Here is a 6546-nt window from a genome sequence, read left to right on the forward strand (position 1 = left end):
TCAGCAGTGTTCATTCCGGGAGTGGCAACTGGGAAGCAGACTTCCTCAGCAGACACGACCGACACCCGGGAGAGTGGGGACTTCATCCAGAAGTCTTCCAACTGTTGGTAAACCGTTGGGAAAGGCCACAGGTGGACATGATGGTGTCCCGCCTAAACAAAAAACTAGATATTGCGCCAGGTCAAGGGACCCTCAGGCAATAGCTGTGGACGCTCTAGTGACACCGTGGGTGTACCAGTCGGTTTATGTATTCCCTCCTCTGACTCTCATACCAAAGGTACTGAGAATAATAAGAAAACGAGGAGTAAGAACGATACTCGTGGTTCCGGATGGGCCAAGAAGAGCTTGGTACCCAGAACTTCAAGAAATAATATCAGAGGACCATGTCCTCTACCGCTCAGACAGGATCTGCTACAGCAGGGGCCCTGTCTGTTCCAAGACTTACCGCGGCTGCGTTGGACGGCATGGCGGTTGAATTCCGGATCCTAAAGCAAAAGGGCATTCCGGAGGAAGTCATTCCTACGCTGATAAAAGCCAGGAAAGAAGTAACCGCAAACCATTATCACCGTATTTGGCGAAAATATGATGCGTGGTGTGAGGCCAGGAAGGCCCCAACAGAGGAATTTCAGCTGGGTCGTTTTCTGCACTTCCTACAGTCAGGAGTGACTATGGGCCTAAATTTGGGTTCCATTAAGGTCCAGATTTCGGCTCTGTCGATTTTCTTCCAGAAAGAACTGGCTTCACTGCCTGGAGTTCAGACATTTGTAAAGGGAGTGCTACATATTCAGCCCCTTTTTTTGTGCCTTCTGTGGCACCTTGGGATCTCAACGTGGTGTTGAGTTTCTTAAAATCACATTGGTTTGAGCCACTTAAAACTGTGGATTTGATATATCTCACGTGGAAAGTGGTCATGTTATTGGCCTTGGCTTCGGCCAGGCGTGTGTCAGAATTGGCGGCTTTGTCATGTAAAAGCCTTTATCTGATTTTCCATATGGATAGGGTAGAATTGAGGACTCGTCCCCAGTTTCTCCCTAAGGTGGTATCAGCTTTTCACTTGAACCAACCTATTGTAGTGCCTGCGGCTGCTAGGGACTTGGAAGATTCCAAGTTACTGGACGTAGTCAGGGCCTTAAAAATTTATATTTCCAGGACGGCTGGAGTCAGGAAAACTGACTTGTTTTTTATCCTGTAGGCACCCAACAAAATAGGTGCTCCTGTTTCTAAGCAGACTATTGCTCGCTGAATTTGTAGCACAATTCAGCTGGAGCATTCTGCGGCTGGATTGCCGCATCCTAAATCAGTAACAGCCCATTCCACGAGGAAAGTGGGCTCATCTTGGGCGGCTGCCCGAGGGGTCTCGGCTTTACAACTTTGCCGAGCTGCAACTTGGTCAGGGGCAAACACGTTTGCTAAATTCTACAAATTTGATACCCTGGCTGAGGAGGACCTTGAGTTCTCTCATTCGGTGCTGCAGAGTCATCCGCACTCTCCCGCCCGTTTGGGAGCTTTGGTATAATCCCCATGGTCCTTACGGAGTTCCCAGCATCCACTAGGACGTCAGAGAAAATAAGATTTTACTCACCGGTAAATCTATTTCTCGTAGTCCGTAGTGGATGCTGGGCGCCCATCCCAAGTGCGGATTGTCTGCAATACTTGTATATAGTTATTGCCTAACTAAAGGGTTATTGTTGAGCCATCTGTTGAGAGGCTCAGTTATATTTCATACTGTTAACTGGGTATAGTATCACGAGTTATACGGTGTGATTGGTGTGGCTGGTATGAGTCTTACCCGGGATTCAAAATCCTTCCTTATTGTGTCAGCTCTTCCGGGCACAGTATCCTAGCTGGGGTCTGGAGGAGGGGCATAGAGGGAGGAGCCAGTGCACACCAGATAGTACCTAATCTTTCTTTTGGAGTGCCCAGTCTCCTGCGGAGCCCGTCTGTTCCCCATGGTCCTTACAGAGTTCCCAGCATCCACTACGGACTACGAGAAATAGATTTACCGGTGAGTAAAATCTTATTTTATGAGTCAAACCCTGGATCAGACTGGCTGGGGCGGAGGGTTGAAGTTTCCCTGGTGGCATGGTTGTACTGACCTGGTTTTGCTGCCAGAGTTATCCCCAGTGGGGCACCCTGATTCAAAGCCCCGGTCTCTAATGTGAGAAGAGGGCCAAGGATGAAGCTGCTGGCTGCTACTCCTACTACCTTTAAAGCAAGTCCAAAAATACCCCTCCTCATGCAGTGGTGGAACTTGTGAGTGGCAGGCCCAGGTGCAAAAGTATAATTTGGGACCCCTCCTCCACACCAACCTAACTTCACAATATGCCACATGGCGGTGGGTGACAGGGAGAGGCAGAGGGTGACAGGGAAAGACAGTGGGTGATGGGTACAAGCATAATATCCTGTGTGGTGTGGAGAACAGTTAGCATATTCCTTGGTGGGGGCAAGAACACAGCAGCCTCTGCTCTGTCTATGACATGTGCCCACATCCCTTGTGCTTTCCTCAGTTTGGCACTCAGTCAGGCAGACTGACCGTGCCAATTATACCAGCCGTGTGCTGCCTTTAATTCACAGACAGCAGTGAATCAGAATTTGTTTTACAGCTGTTTATTAATTAGAGGCAGTATGTGCCTGTGATAATCAGCCCTGGTAATGTCAGGACTTCTCTATCTGTTCAGCATACACAAGGTCAGCCCTGCTTCCCTAAGGTAAGGGACAGGTACTGTACCTCAATCAGTGGGACCCACCCTGCTCTCTGCACTGGGCCATTCATCCGACATTGACAAAAATGGTCTGCAGTGGGGCCAGTGGATAACTAATTGCTAATCTGCACAGCAATGGGCCCCTTCGTCCTCAGAAGCCTTGGTGCAATGCAGAGGCGTCACTGGGTGTGGTGACACCCGGAGCACACCACTGATCTCCCGGAGCTCTCGCAGAAAAAAGGGGGCATGGCCTCTTATACAGGTGGCGTGGCCTCGTGGTGATCCCGGAATCCTCACTCTGGGGGCATGCCCAGCATCTCCGGAGATGTTGAGCTGCCCCCGGAGACAGTCTCCGTGTGCTGTCAGCTCCTCTTCTATGACAGGAGCCAGGTGCTGTAGGAGACTTTCACACTGCAGCACCTGGCTCCTGTCCAGAGGCGTCACTAGGGTTGGTGTCACCCGGTGTGGTAACTCATGGTGTCACCCCCCATGATCCTCCTCCTGTATCACACCACACGGAACCCTTAGTAATGTACTAGTACTAGTTTTACTTGTAAATCATAATTCCTGTATATCACTGAATGCAATGGCAATAGTAGTGACATAAACAGCTAACAAAATTAATATCATACCTTTAAATTACAATATCATATGCACAGCCTAAATGTAATAACATTTACATTGGTTAGGCAAATTAGACTCAACGCCTAAATTATTACACTCAACAGTTTCATGATTTACTGGCCACAAACTGTCTTGCACTGCAATGAGGTTTTTTCATGTGTTACCCAAGATTCTGAATATGGCATAGAGATGAAGACATCAAGAGAAACTCTCATGAACAGAATGCCAAACCATATGAAAATGATTATAAACAACAAAGTATATCACACAAAGTATTTATTTGCACACCTCTATAGTTGAAAATAGTACCATAAAAAAACATAAACAGTAACAAATACAGAAGCATTTTAGCACTTAGCCAACATCTCAACAAAATAATCAAAACTTTCCTTTCCTGGCCTTCAAAGCGGCGAACCTGTGAATCACATCATCAAAGTCAATGTCTTTCGCCAACTCACTTTCAACTGACAGTATTGCAAGGTCAGAAAGCCTTGACTGTCCCATGGTAGATCGCAAATAGTTCTTTATAAGTTTCAGCTTTGAAAAGCTCCTCTCACATGAAGCCACAGACACACAAATCGTCAGAAATAATTGTAGACTTAGTAAGAGGTTTGGAAGAGATTCTACAAAGTCCCATTCCGCTATGAATTTTAAAACATCTAATATTGGCCAATCTTTGGCTTTTTCCAGATCAATGTTTGCTGCTTTCAGGTGCCTTCTTAGCCTTGGTATTTCTATTAAAAGTGAACTTTCAGATAACTCATCATAGAAAGTGGTTAGTTTTGGAACAGACACCTTTAACTGTTCATCAGTGGCAGATATGAGACTCTTCGCTTGAACAGCTTCAAACATGTCTGATATTTCCTGGATGGCTCTTGATCTGATCTGAAGTTCAGAAAGAAAGCGATCAATGCACTCAAACATCGCCCTTTTCTTTTCTTATTGAAGAGAGAGTCCAGCGTCACTTGCTTGTTCCCCGGCCAACCGCTTCTTGAACCTGGCTCTTCTCTGTACTGCAATTCCATATTCATCTGATTTTGAAAGCGCCTCTTCAATTGCATGCTCCACTAGATGACTGCGTTCCTCATGCAGAAAAAGTTTAAGCGCTTCTAACTTTGCCACCACCTTGTAGAGAGTTAAGCCCTTAGTCTGCAGGTACTGCTGTGTAAGATTAACTTCCTGAAGTACATCACACCAGAAGTACAGGTAGCACAGAAAAGTGAAATCACAGACAGCAGGCAAAAGACCTTGTGCTGCTCCTCTTGTGTCCACGTTTTCATGTACATCACAAAGAGCTTCAATCGCGTCCACAAACTTATCAAGCTTTTCCTTAACTGGCGTAACTGCAGCATGATGAGCACTCCAGCCTGTTGTTGATAACCTTTTCACTGAAACTCCAGTATGTTCAATTAACACATCCCATCGATGGGTTGAAGTAGCAAAGAAAGAAAACATTGCCTCAAGAGTTCCCAAAAATGTCACACATGATGCATTTTCAGCAAAAGAGTGCTGACCGCACAAATTAAGTGACTGGTCCACACATCCACTAAAAATAGCTTTCCTGTTCTTTCTCTTAAGAATGGCTTGTACACCTCCATGGATTCCAGCCATAGTGGCAGCATTATCATAGCCTTGAGAACGACACATCATTATGTCCAGTCCATCATTTTCCAGTGTTTTTAAAATGTCAGAACTGAGGTCAGCAGCTGTTTTCCCCTTTAAAGGGAAAAATCCGAGAAATACCTCTTTTACTTCAACTTTCATGTTGTTGATTGTTACATATCTGATCACTTCGGACATCTGGTCAGTATGTGATATGTCAGGTGTGCTGTCAAACATGATCCCAAAATACTTTGCAGACTTTATGTCCATGACAAGCTACTCCTTCACATGATTTGCCAGGACACTTATAAACTCATTCTGAGTGTTTGGTGCTAGATATGAGACTGACACTTTAAGTTTACACGTGCTCCGTTTTAATCTCATTAGGTGCTCTTTCAGCACTGGATCATATTTTGAAAATACCTCAACCATCTCAAGAAAGTTCCCTTTATTCAATGAAGTCTCATCTTCCTTGTGGCCGCGGAATGCCAGATTCTGCTTGGCAAGAAACAACGTGATATCAAGCAATCTGTGCAAGATATCCCTCTTCTTTTTCTTCTCCATTTCCATTAAAGAAATACTTTTGGTGTCGATGGTTTTGTGCAGCCTAAGTCCTGCTGTCAATGTTTTCCACTTTTCAAGGCAACATAGGTGTTCTTCGGAAGTCTCATGGTTATGTACTTTCGGGTTCAGTTTCCACCACTTCTGAAACCCAGTCACAAATTTGGATGTCGTACTTGTTGCACTAACGGCAAACAGTCGGCAGCAAAAACAGTATAATTTGTTGCTGACAACTGAGTAAACCATCCAAGACCGCAGAATTTTCTCACCATTTGGCATTATCTTGTAAAACCACTCTTTTGAAATCTGGCGTACACCGCCCTTTGCTTTTGCATCTGAATCTTTCCTCGCCACAGCACTGAAAGGCCCATCTTTATTTTGGAAATAATCGCTTCCCCTTTTGATGATTTCAACCCGAAAATGATCTGGAACTGGTATTTCCCAGAAAGAAACATCATGTAAAATTTGCAAATCTTTCTCCGTAACATCACTCATCTCCTTTAAAGTATCAAGGCTAGAGTCACTTTCAGCACTTTCTTCTGCTTCACATTCTTCTATTTCCACTGCTTGTGTTTCTGCTGTAAATTCTGCAATTTCCACATCTTGCTCTTCAGCAGAATGCATGCAAGCAACAGACGTATGAGCAGTATCAATTGGAGACTGACACTGAGGAGCTGTGTCTTTTGATGAACCCTGGCCATCATCCTGTCTTTTGACAAACTGAAGCATGGATCCAGCTAGTGTTTTCAGTGATTTATTTCTTGCCTTTTTTGCTTTCCTTTGCTGGCATCCACTTGGCCTCTTTGATTTATGCACTCCATGCATCATGATAGAATATCCCTGCAAATGATAAAAAGGCATTATTTGCATTTTTTTTAAATAAAACTAAAAACAACAAAAAAAGTAAAATGTAAATCTATTGTGAATAGGACAGGAAGAGGAAGGCAGATCTTGGATCATGCAATTCTGCTGCTACCCTGCTAGGTTTATTACAGGTACAGAACACTGCATGGGGAAGTTGCTTTAAATATTTAAATGCACCCTGCCCTCCCCATTG

At 44.7% G+C, this 6546-nt stretch overlaps 1 pseudogene; it reads right to left on the reverse strand.

Moving 5' to 3' along the window:
* Nucleotides 1-4265: 4265 nt before the first annotated feature.
* LOC134958778 (zinc finger MYM-type protein 1-like) lies at nt 4266-6317 on the reverse strand (annotated as a pseudogene).
* Nucleotides 6318-6546: the final 229 nt, after the last annotated feature.

The sequence above is a fragment of the Pseudophryne corroboree genome, chromosome 9 (assembly GCF_028390025.1).
Source record: "Pseudophryne corroboree isolate aPseCor3 chromosome 9, aPseCor3.hap2, whole genome shotgun sequence".
NCBI classification, from domain to species: Eukaryota; Metazoa; Chordata; class Amphibia; order Anura; family Myobatrachidae; genus Pseudophryne; species Pseudophryne corroboree.